At 43.4% G+C, this 13115-nt stretch overlaps 1 protein-coding gene across 1 annotated transcript in view; it reads left to right on the top strand.

The window, feature by feature from the left end:
* Positions 1–6664: 6664 nt before the first annotated feature.
* The window catches only part of NR1I3 (nuclear receptor subfamily 1 group I member 3), a 35839-nt gene continuing 29388 nt past the window's right edge, over positions 6665–13115 (top strand). Inside the window, exon 1 of the mRNA XM_033925305.1 lies at positions 6665–6800. The gene's annotated coding sequence lies outside the window, so the exon portion shown is untranslated. The remainder of the gene's footprint in view (positions 6801–13115) is intronic.

Genomic DNA, 13115 nt, shown 5'->3' with positions numbered 1-13115 from the left:
ATGACAACTCTACCTTGACCAGTCAGATAGTGGAATGAATCCATCGTGTACAGAGACTCATTTTCCCTTGGGAATGGCTGTAGATGTTCCAACCTCGGTTGGTTGACATGATGTTGATACCAAGCGTTCAGGCTGCCCATCCTCACCATCCACTCTCCCTAAGAGATCCCACGTGCCTGTCCCACGCTTTCTTGAATTCAGACACAGTCTGTGTCTCCACTATTTCCTCAGATTACTCCTGAGCCTGGCACCTCTTAAATCCATCCCATGCCCTCTGGAGTTCCCTTCCAATTGAAAGAGACTTGCCTCATGCATGTTTATGCCACGTAGGGATTTAAACCTCTCCCACCTTTCCTCCAAAGTATACATATTGAGATTTTTAACTCTGTCCCCAGACGCCTTCGTGTTTGTTCGGATTCTTGAATGCTGGCCATTGGTAGCATATGGATCCATTGATTTAGGTAATGCATGAACACCTAAGGCAGACGTTTGAGCTGAAACACGGACTGGGTTGGGTATATTCTCATCAAGAATGTATATTACTTCATCTTGGTTGGTGTGTACTGTTCCATCCCCACTTTTTCTGCTTTTGACTGGATTTGGGGGGGGGGTTGTTTCTTTGTTGTTTCTATTCTGACCATGTTTAAATATAGAGTGGAACCAGTTGGAACTTAATGGATCTTGTGTCTTAATAAAGCTATACAATGTAGCATTCCCAAATAATGTTTTTTCTAGTTTATTGTTTATTCAGGTTTTTGATTGAACGCTTTTTCGAAACTACAAAGCGTTGAACAAAGTTTAAGATTAACATTTAAACAAAAATTTAACAAATAAAACATACATTTCTATAATGAAAACATCTATTATTGATTAAACAATAAAAAACTACAAGACTGACAACAAATACGTACTAGGTAAAACGGACCGAAAAGCCCCTGGACACAAATAGGAAGAGGGGGAGAAATATTTTTGGCTTATAAGGAGGAAAAAGACCTCAACACAAATGGAGGACCGCCAAGACAATATAGCAGGCCCCCAGAGAAGCAACTCAATCATTGGCCAAAAAACCTCCAAACATCACACGTGTCAACACAAAGTGATAAGAAATAACAGTACAGCACTTATCTTAGTTCCCTACGGAGCTTGCTCCGTTTCACCCAAACGGCTTCGTCAGGGAAGACTCTGTCTGTGCGTAGGACTAGAATCCTCCATTTTGCAGCATCCCGTGGGGTGGGGGAGAGAGAGAAAGAAATGCAGGAAAAAAAAGAAACTGGAACCAACTTGAAGGATAAATAAATCTCCAGACAACAAAGGTACAAAAAAAAAAAAGGAATTTATTGACTGAAATATGTTAGCTATGGAAAATCTATATAGCAGATGTCAACAGAAAAGGAAATACATTTGTGGGTTTAATTCTCCTGACCTTTGCTGTAGCTGGTGGGGATCCCCAGCTGAGGACCTCCTCCAAAGTGACCAGAACGCCTTTCTACCAAGCACAGCAGTCACTGGCAGCATCCTTGAGCCACTGAGGTGCCAGCATCTGTGACTTAGGGACGCTACTGCTACCTGCCAGGCTTGGTACAAGGGATTTTTGCAACCTTCAGAGGAAGTCTTCAGCTGACATAGCTTCAGTTGGAATATTTATACTTTATATTTACATTCAAGGCTCTGGCAGAGGCCCACTTACAAAGTATGTTTTCTTCCCAAGTAATATTTCCAAATTAATAAAGTGTCTTTGCTTATTTGTAAATGGGTCTCTACCAGAGCCTCTAATTCAGTAGCATAATTAAATGGCAGAACTACTTCTCACCTGAACACAGGGACACCCTGATCCCAGGCCTGAGAACAGAGAGTCCAGTCCCAGTCTTGATTCCAGCCAAGAGCATAGGGAAACTCTGATCTCGGCCCCAATCCCAGGGAGACCCTCAATCCTAGCCCTGAGCGCAGGGAAACCTTAATTCAGTCATGAGCACAGGGAGATCCCAATTCCAGCCCTGAGCACTGGGAGACCCACAAACTCAGCCAGCATACTGGGAGACTCTCAAATCCTATCTCTGCACAAGGAGAGAGCCAGTGATGACGTGCAGTGTTCAGAAATGAAGGAATTACAAATCTAACCCTCCTTAAAGCTGTTTTTTTATGAATTGGTTTTCTACTCCTACAGAATAATTTAATTTAAATTTAATTTTTATGTTTATATTCTGCTTAACAAAAATAGTTCTAGGCAGCATAGAATGATAAATAATAAATAAATTTGTTCAGAGGATTGAAATGCATCTGCTGAGTCACAGTTTTGTTTTGTTAGAGAATGAACGTGAGTATTAATTATAATAAATGCAGATAGAAATTCATTTATGTCCTTTTGTGCAGGGGTGGGGGGGGAAGAGGGGTTTGTTATTGTGCCAGCAGTGTGTCCTGAGTTGTGTTCCATGGCCTTCTATTGGGTTTATGGCCCAGGGAATTGACCCTGAGGTTACTGGATGTCAGAAGAACGATATTTGGTCCTACCACTGTTGGAAGTCTAACTATGAGACCGAGATCAATTGGTTCTCCTCAGTTGGGTCCAAAAGCAGACTGATCTCTGCTCCAGTAAGCTCAGGCTAGGGTCCAGTTCTGAAGCCAGACAGGGAGTAGAGGGCCTGGTCTGGCCATTTTTGAAAACAGGATATTGAGGGCCATTCAGGGACTTCCTTAGGCTCCTTCCTAAGGAAGTCCCTGATCGGCTCAGGTGCCTCAGGCCCCTCCCAAGGGATGAGCCTGAGGTATCTCAGCCATTCAGGGCCTTAGGCCCCGCCCCATACATGATGCACAGGGGAGGGGCCTAAATAATAACAACATAATTGAAATTTTGTCAATTAATGGGAAACTTGAGCAAATTCATCATTGGCTGGACAAAAATAGGTTGGCCCTCAATATTAAAAAAACAAATATCATGCTGTTTCCTTATAAGGAAAACTTTTCCTTAGTTGCTCCTATTTTGATTCAAAATATTCCTCTTCAATTAGTTAAAAATACTAAAATTCTAGGAGTAATTTTTGATAATAAACTTAATTATCATGATCACATTAGTAGTATTGTGAAAACCACCTTCTATAGATTGCGGAAAATTCGATCCATTTCTAAATTCCTTTGTCCTAGAGCACTTAATATTCTTATCCACTCTCTGGTGATGTCTAAAATCGATTACTGCAATTCATTATTTACAGGAATTACGTTACAAGAAATTAAACGTTTACAAATTATTCAAAATGCTTCCATTAAATTAATAACAAAATCTAAAAAATTCGATCATGTGACACCACTCCTTAAAAAGGCTCATTGGCTTCCAGTCATACACAGAATTACACACAAACTATGTACTATTATCTTTAAAACATTAGAAAATAAGACTCCAGCATTTTTATTCAGACTACTTATTCCATATTCTGTTAAAAGAACTTTAAGATCTAGTGAACGGAACCTTTTATCAATTCCTTCGTTAAAAGTAATTAGCACTAGAAGACAATTTATCTTCTCATGTACAGCTCCCCAGATCTGGAATGCGCTTCCTATGTTTTTACGGGAGGAGAAGGTGTTTGGGAAATTTAAAAGCGAATTAAAAACCTTTTTGTTCAAAGACGCATTTGCAAATTAATTAAATTTTATTATAAAGTATTATTCTAGCGAATTATTTCTATCTCTTGCTTTTTTTAATTTCCTTATGTGTTTTCCCTGTATGTTCTTTCTTTACTATAAAAAATGTATTTCACCCCCTCTTACCTTTTGTTTACGTTATAATTAATTAACTGTATGTAATGTTTTCGTTTCCTTACATGTATATTTTATTGTACATCGCTTAGAAATCTGATTAAGCGATTCAACAAGCAAACTAATAAACTTGAAACTTAAACTTGAAACTTGTTGCAGAGGAGCCAGAGCAGGAGGTGTTTTCAGTACTTCCTGCTCCTGATGTCAAAGGTACAGGGGCCTGGAGGGGGAGGGGGCCTCTGGTGGCAGGAGGGAGTGGGCATCCCTCCTGCTGTTTTTTTTCAGGGAGCGGGCAGGCATCTTTGGGGGCAGGAGGTAGTGGGTATTGCTCCTGCCTTTTTCTTCGGGGTGGAGGGGGAGGTCCTTCATGGCAGGAGGGAGTGGGCATCCCTCCTGCCATTTGTTTTTGGTTCAGTAGAGGGGGGCGCGTGATTGTCGAGGGTCATTGGGGAGGGCCGCCTGCTGCAGTGAGGGATTTTTTTCCTTTTTTTTTTAATGGGACAGGTATTTTGCGTGTGTAATACTCAAGCATTTTTCCCTGTGTGTCCTGGGGGGCTCACAATCTATCTAATGTCCCTGGGGCAATGGGGGGATTAAGTGACTTGCCCAAGATCACAAGGAGCAGCGAGGGATTTGAACCCACAACCTCCGGGTGCTGAGGCTGGAGCTTTAACCACTGCGCCACTCTAGAAATCAAAATGTAGTCTAGGACAATCCAGCCATTGTGACATCACTGATGAGGCGGGCTCTTATTGGTGGAATGAGGCATGATGACGTCACAATACCAGCTCTGCTTATCAGAGGCTGAAGCTTTTCACACTCCCTATGCTCATATCCTCCAAACACGTGCACAGCCTAACAGCGCCACCATTAGGTGTTGAACATCGGCCTGTTAGATCTTAAGTCCAGCCACTAGATGTCACCATATAGAGTAAGGACAGAGTTGGGCTGAACCAATCAGAAAGCAGCTAAAACCTTGCGCTATCATTGTGTACTGTAGCATGCAGAAGACTAGAAAATCATCCTGGTCTATCCGAGAGGTGCATCCTATTGTCTGAACATTTGATTCTCTCTCGCTCATCTCCAAAGGTCATGGGTTATTTTTAGCCAGATCTTTTGGAAGTAAAGCAACGAAAGATCAAATAATGGTGAGGGAAAGCTTCCTATCGTAGTAGGAGCTGAGGATGCCTTCTGGCCTCCTCCCCGTCTCTTTTCATATACTGTGCTGCTGAGATACTCCACTTTTTCCACTCCAATAAGTGAAGTCTGCTTTGAGAGCGCACTTAATTAACCTCACTTAAGCCGCTTGACAGCATGGGGGGGGGGACTGAGGGACTGCAGGGCTGTTGAGCAGAAACACAGCGAGGCCTGCCAGGCTTTTTCCACTTCTGCCATATCTGTTATGGCCCTCTGTTTTGCTTCATTTCTGTCTGATGATCTCTCTGCCCCCCCTCCCCCCCCCCGTACACACTGAAAAAAAGAAGAGGAAAGCAAGAAAAGAGAGAGAGAGGGAGACTCTCCCATTTCTTTTTCTCCAAATTGCTCCTCTTTCTTTTTTCCTCCTTCTCCCTTCCCTTGTCTTTAGGCTGTTATAAGGCTGCTTTTGGCCAGTACCTTTGGAGGAATTTCCTAGGCTCTGCTGAAAGCACAAGTGATCGTTGATTTGACTCTGAATAAGATCATACATTCAGTTCCACGTGGTCTGGGAGCATTTTTCAAGATGGTGCAGGTTTAACATAACATAACATCGTACTTATAAACCGCATAACCATAAGTTCAATGCAGTAAACAATAGATTACAAATAACATAACACTCAAATGTACTGTATAGTGTGGAGGAGAGGCAGGGGGAAGACAGCGTACGATGGAGGCTTGAAAAACATCATTTAAACTGTGGTTTTCACCGAGTTTGGGTGCCTAATAAACTGGGCCGAAAAGCTTACTAAATATCCATGGAGAGGAGAGTTGGGGCAGAGAGCAGGGCGGCAAGAAGCGATCGGGTCGGGGTTGCAAAGCGATCGGTGTCCTTAGTGAATCTAGCTTAATCCCCCCCATTGCCCCAGGTACATTAGATAGAGTGTGAGCCCGCCGGGGGGGGGGGGGGGGGGGGGGGGGGGCAGACAGGGAAAAATGCTTGAGTACCTGAATAATTTGTAATCTGCGTAGAATTGTAGGATATGCGGCCTATAAATAATTAAATAAATGAATCCCTCTAGTTGTTCAACGTGCTCCTCACAACCACCTCATCTCTCCTGTTGATGTCACTTCCGGGTGCCGTGCACAGGAAGTGACATCAGAGGGAGAGCCGAAGGGGTCGCGAGGAGCACGTTGTAGTTCTTGCATGCGGCAGTGAACAACTAGAGGGAAGGGGGGGCATTTCGCTAACCGTTTGCAATATAAATCCCAGTGGTTTTCCAATCATAACGATTGTTAATGCAGTCCTGACTGGCTCCAGGTAGAAGAGGTGCTGATTTGTAAGTCAGTCATATATTCCACTCCTGATATAGAACCTATAAGATCTAGGCTATCATGCTAAAATATGATTGAAATGGCATTTCCCATCATATCAATGTACTTTTTATGAATTATATGCGTTGATATACATTGGGTTTCTCTATATTCTTTGTATTGCTTTTAAACTGGGCTAACACAGCAAACACACAGGGGTAGGAGGCATTTCTGTCACAGAGTTTACCAACACAAGCTCTGGCGTTCCAGCATTCCCACAGGGCAGGTCACACCAGTCCGACCTCATTCTTCAGTCGTGCGGGGAGCTTGCAATCCTGTTCTGCTTGCCAGCTTTTCAAGTTTGGGAATGGAGAAGCAATGAGAAGACCTGGGAGGGGACATTCGAGAAAAACAGACGGCACTAGTGGAAGGCTTCCTGCCCCTCACCAGCTCCTGCCAATCTGCAGTTGGCTGGGTGGCTTACCCCTGGCATTTTGCTTGGTGGAATACCAGTTTCCATGGCTACAAGAGAGGAATGAAGATAACCCAGGAACCCACTGACTACACGTAGTCCAAGAGGTTCTTCTTGGACCCAGCAGAATACGGTAACGAATTCCAAGGCTCTTTGTTTTAAATATACCTAATTTTGGTGCAGTTAAAAGCAGATGGGAGCAAGAACTAGTGCTGGTACACCTGACATCAGGCAGAAACTGCTCTGTCTTAGATATGCAGAAATGGATTAACACCTGCAAGGTGTGTTCGAAGTTTTGAGGATCAATGTATCCTATCCTGCAAGTCACAAATTCTCACAGCTAGCTGCATTCTTCATTGGTGTGAGGCTTTCCTTATTGATTTTGTCTCCCGGGGAAGCATTTCTTGGGCACCGGATCCCATGGTGGTGGGTTGACAGAGGACAGTGATTATAAAATAAATATCCCCAAAGGGATTCACCGGCGCAAGAGAGAAAGAAGTATCAGGGACTCTCTCTCTCTCTCCTGCCAACCTGGATGACCACCGTATATGGTGCCAATGCCCTGAAGTATTCCTCACCACAGCTGCCTTATGTCACTCGAGTCTTCAAACCTCACGTTGTTTTTGAAGCAGGGTTAAGATCAAGCCAGGAATCTGCCTGCCCATTTACACACATGCACGCTGTCTCTACTCGTCAATAGGGCATCCATCCACCATGCCTGTTTTCTGCAGATACGGGGATGCCTTCTCTCACAGGGCCCTTATGAGGGAGAACCCAAATTCCTTTATGTTCTGGCCTGCCCCAGGTTCCCAGGTAAGAACAGGGCGAGAAGCCTGTGGCCTGACCCTGCAGCCCTCGTCACTCCGCTTCCCCATTTGGGGAGGGTGAGGCTCGCTGGAAGGAAGAGGAGCAGGGGGGGGGGTCATCACCTTTATTGTGGTGAGCTTCTTGCTCCCCTCACTCAGTCCTTTCATCTGCACACCAGTGAGGAGGTGCCCCAGGCCTTTTTACTTTCTGCTCGGCCTGCCGGGAGGAAGCCGGTATCTCTGTCTCTCTCAGCCATCTGTTAATGATCCTTCCACAGGGTCACCTATGGAAACCTTGTTATGACTTTTACTTCCTCTAAACAGTTACGTTTGCTCGTCTTCTTGGCACTCCGCAGGGCGTATCTAAGGAACTCACTAAACCATCCAATTGGTAGTAGTGACAGGGGGGTGTCTAATAAACATGAGCGTTTTGAGAATTCCTTGTTCATGGGAAATAATTACAATTACAGGAAAAGCACAATCCCATAGACTGAGAGAATCTCAAAGACCAGCTTGGACATGTAAGTCTTGGCTGAGAAACTGACTTCTAAAAGTTCCACCTTTCCATCATTGATCCTCCAAACCTCCCCCTCCTTTTTCAACACTCTATAATAATCAACTATACAGTATTCGCTTTTGCTTCTTTCTTTAAAATTCTTTCAATGGTGGATCCTTTCTCTCACATTCTGACAGCATCACTCCCGGTTAAAGACTGCCGTTGAGTATCCAGCCAAAAATGCAGCGTCATTATTGAACCCTTGAGAAAGGGCAAAACGGGTCCCATTGGAATATTTGCATCTATTTAAGGTAAGTTATTGGTTTTCTTTGCTGGATAATTCATTAAGAATATGAGAGAAAGGATCCACCATTGAAAGAATTTGAAAAAATATTTTTTCAGTCAATAAATAGTTAAGCTCTCAAACTCATTTTCAGAGGATGTGGTAAAAGCAGTTAGTGTAGCTGGGTTTAAAGAAAGTTTGGACATATTCCTGGGGGAAAAGCAGAATGGAATCTTGCTATATTTTGGGATATTGCCAGACACTTGTGACCAGAGACTCGGTGCTGGGCAGTTCTTATGTTCTGGTCTCCATACCAAGTGTAATAGCGTCTTGCTCCAAAAAGAGATGAATCACTAAATCAGGGGTGGACAACCGCAGTTCTTGGGGCCGCAACCCAGTCAAATTTTCAGTATTTCCACAATGAATATGCATGAGATCTATTTGCCCACCTTGCACTAGACGAGGGGTCTCAAAGTCCCTCCTTGAGGGCCGCAATCCAGTCGTGTTTTCAGGATTTCCCCAATGAATAGGCATCGGAATGGAGCATTTGAGCTACAAAGAACGACTCAGGAAACTGGGGTTGTTTACCCTCGAAAAGAGAAGACTGAGAGGGGATTTGATTGAGACTTTTAAAATATTAAAAGGATTTGATATAATAGACCAAGAAGCAGCATTGCTAACATTTTCGGATGTGAGACGGACAAGAGGTCATAGCCTGAAACTGAGCGGCAGCAGGTTCAGGACAAATGCCAGGAAGTTCTGTTTCACACAGCGGGTGGTGGGTGCCTGGAATGCACTCCCGGAGGAGGTTGTGGCGGAGACTACTGTACTGGGATTTAAGCGCAGGTTGGATGCACACCTTCTTGCATATCATATTGAAGGATACGGTAAAGTCGGGTCTCCAGAAAGGAATACCTAAATGGGCCGCCGCGTGTGTGGAGCACCGGACTAGATGGACCTCGGTCTGATCCGGTGAAGGCATTTCTTATGTTCTTATGTTAGATCTATATGCATGCACTGCTTTCAATGCATATTCATTGGGGAAATCCTGAAAACCCGACTGGATTGCGGCCCTCAAGGAGGGACTTTGAGATCCCTGCCCCTAGACTGTACTGTTCATCTGCTGATCACCCTCATAGGTCCTGAATTAATTTTAAAAAATACACAGTAACCATACCACTGAAAAACTGATGCGTATCTGACACATTTCACAACATTTTTATAGGAAGATTCTAATTGAATAGTTGGTATATCTCACACCACTGAAGTGCGTAGAGCGCCAGTGGCAAGGAGAACAGAGACACAACCCTATTTCATGCCTGACTGCATAAGAGTCTTAATTCAACTACAGGAGCCATCTAAAATCAATATAACCAGATGAAACTCATATCTGAAAAAAGGACACAGTGGCAAAGACTCTAAGCTGCAATACTGTAGAACATAATTATGCGGCTGGGAAAAGACGATGACCGAGTTCAGCTTTCGTACCTCGTGTCGACATAAACATCGCCACCTCTTACAAACTTCCAACAGCAAAATCGCTCCACATCCATCACAATGAATTAAGGGGCCTTTATTCCAAACCTCAGTAAATTTGTATTTTCCAAAGCTTAATGCAAGACTTTACTGCATGGTATCTGCAAATTGATTGAGGGTGTTTCCAGGATTTTCTACTGTAGGTCATGTATTAACATTCACTAATGCCTGGTGCCTTCTCCCAGTTAATGCGGAATCACTCAGGAGGCAACAAGTGACCCTGCATTAACTTGGCATTAGCTCACAGTAAGGGCAATGCATTAGCTGCCAAACGTCTTCCATGCCCAAAGGGCCTGATTCTCCAAAGGATGTTGATCTCGGCCACCGATCGTGTGTCTACCACGCATTGGCGTCCTTTAAAGAATCACCTCTTTTTTCTTTAACAAGAAAGTAAAACCCGGATGTCTCCATCTGTCCTCCTTTTCCTGGAGTCATATGGTACATTTTGTTCTATATCTATGTATATATGCATTTAATTTAAATACTGTAATCATCCAGTCATGAAAGTCAGACTCTGAATATCAGGAGTTCTGAAGTTCTTGCTTGACACGATAAGAAGGGAATAGATTTAGTAGATAAAGACAGGTTGTTCACCCTCTCCAAGGTAGGGAGAATGAGAGGGCACTCTCTAAAGTTAAAAGGGGATCGATTCTGTAGAAACGTAAGGAAGTTCTTCTTCACCCAGAGAGTGGTAAAAAACCGGAACGCTCTTCCGGAGGCTGTTATAGGGGAAAACACCCTCCAGGGATTCAAGACAAAGTTAGACAAGTTCCTGCTGAACCAGAACGTACGCAGGTGGGGCTAGACTCATTTAGGGCACTGGTCTTTGACCTAGAGCTGCCACTGGAGCGGACTTTTGGGTACGATGGCTGACCCAGCAGTGGCAATTCTTATGTTCTTATGTCTCTTTTGCCTTAATGAAAAGCATAAGACTAGAGATGGAACTGTAGGTTTGAAAGGTGTCAAGAAGCAAAATGTAGAGAGAAAGCTGAGGAACATGTAAAAATGATAAATAAAATATTTGTGTTTGGTGCTCACTGAAGAAAGAATTAGAGAGTGCTTGACAAGAGTTTATGTGGGGGGACCAATACCATCTCATTGATGGAGGACAGTATTTGTGTAGATCTGGCACACCTGAAAGTGGTGGGCTATGTCTTAGGATTCCGGCAAGTCTACTGAAGGACCTGCTCAATTGATCTTTGGAGAACGGAGTAGTCCTGTAGGACTGGGGAGGTCAGGTTTGGATTTAGCTCTTGGTATAATCATGAACCTATCATTCATGAAAACTTGTTGGTATCGTGAGAAGGGTCCTATTCTCAAAACATATCCTGCAAGTAGCTGGGACTCTCCAGGTGGAAGGTACAAAAACATTATAATGGATTTGAAGTTCAACTGGCAACCAATGAAGCTTTGCTTCACTTCAGAAGAATTGTAGCCTCAGAAGCTCAAACGGTACTTTTAAACCAGTGTTCATGCTACATTCATTCAATAGAGTTAAAACATTTTGGGTTTTAATTTTTCAAAATTCTTCATCATCAAATTGAAAACGAAACTTCAGTCTGCATTCCCTCTTGGTGGCCAGCATTTCACAGTGACTTCACAGCTGTGTCAGGGAACTGGGTCTAGCAGCGCTACATTGCTCGGGTTCTGTGAACCCAATAAATAGATTTAAAAGCATGTTTTCCTTCAGGTCCCAGCTGTGCTCCCTTTTTAACCTGAAAGGAAAAATGCTCATTTCAAAGCTCCTCTCTGCCAGTGACCTGCAGTCAGCAGCACACCAGAGCATGCTTAATTAGGGCAGCTGTGAACTGCAGTTCTCCGGGCTCCTCCCAGCACGGATCTGCTGATGTCACACCAACTGCCTTATGGGACTTGTAGTTCTACTTCTTAAAGGTAAAACCTGCCTTTTCTCAGCTTCCTTTCTGGTGAAGCAAGTTGTAGTGCCATGGGGTTGGACTCGACTACTATGATAGGGTTACCATATGGCTCCAGAAAAAGGAGGACGGATTGAGACATCTGGGTTTTACTTACATTGCTTTCAATGGAAGTAAAACCCGGATGTCTCAATCTGTCCTTTTTATTTTTTGGTACTATAAATATGAAAAAAATATATAGTAACTGTGACTATTAGGGGATCACACAATCATCCTAGACCTAACACAAAAGACTGATAAGGAAAAGCAAAAAAGTACCTTACTATATATTTTTGTCATATTTATAATATACGACTGTGTCCAGCATATTTAGGGGTCATTTTACTAAGGCTAAGTCAGTTAGCTTGGCTTAGTAAAAGGACCCCTTAGTGTTGACTCCATGTGCTATTTCATTTCTGCACCACGACAAGGGTTTTGCCACAGTATCTCTGTCCTAAATTTAATTCCATACATCTAAGAAAGTGGCCTCTGGTCTTTGAAGGTTGGTCCTTTCCTCAATCATAGTAACATAGTAAATGACAGCAGATAAAGCCCTGAACGGTCCATCCAGTCTGCCCATTAGTTATACCCATTACAAATACATGATTAAATGAACTTGTCTCTTCTTTGATATTTCAAGGTCATAGACTGTAAGATCCACTTGGTATTATCTTAGGTTCCAAGTTTCCATCCAAGCTCACTCCAGCCATCCTGTGTGCAGGATATCTACCATAAAGTCTGGCCAGTAGCATCGTCATTTTCCAAGGGAGTTCCCATTGATACCCTCCCCAGCCCATCCCACACCAAATCACAACATATGGGACACAGACTGTGCAAGTCTGTCCAGTACCGGCCTTAGTTCTTTCATTTACATCCTTTGTTTTCTAATTAGAGATCCTTTTTTGAATTCCATCACCACCACTTCCCTCGAGAGGGCATCTACCATCCTCTCTGTGAAAAAGAATTTCCTAACATCGCTCCTGAGTCTTCCTCCCTGCAATAGTCTATAAGGTGCCACCAGTCTCTGTCAATCTAGGTCAGTTATGTACAGACTCCTAAGAATCGGGATGGCAGAGACTAACAATGGAGCTAGGACCTGTCTCCACACAACTCACCATAATAAAAATATTATTCGGATTGTGGTATTGGAACAACTGCAGACACTAGTGAAATTTAAAAAAGACACTTGGAATCAAAGCGAGCAAACTTATCAAAGCAAAAGAGCCCCAATTCTCAGGCCCCTGATCCTCAATGCACCAGAACAAGCTGATTTGCTACTGACTCCTAGATAAAAAGTTACACGTTAGCATAACAGCCAGACTCCGGACGGCTTCTGAAAACGCAGAACTTTTTCCAGGTTTTGAAAAGCTTCTGTTGGGAGGGCTGGGTAGAACTGGGCAGGCCTGGGCTATGG

Source organism: Geotrypetes seraphini, chromosome 16, assembly GCF_902459505.1.
Source record: "Geotrypetes seraphini chromosome 16, aGeoSer1.1, whole genome shotgun sequence".
Taxonomy (NCBI): domain Eukaryota; kingdom Metazoa; phylum Chordata; class Amphibia; order Gymnophiona; family Dermophiidae; genus Geotrypetes; species Geotrypetes seraphini.
The sequence above is the reverse complement of the archived record's forward strand: the minus strand, read 5'-3'. Positions and strand labels throughout refer to the sequence as shown.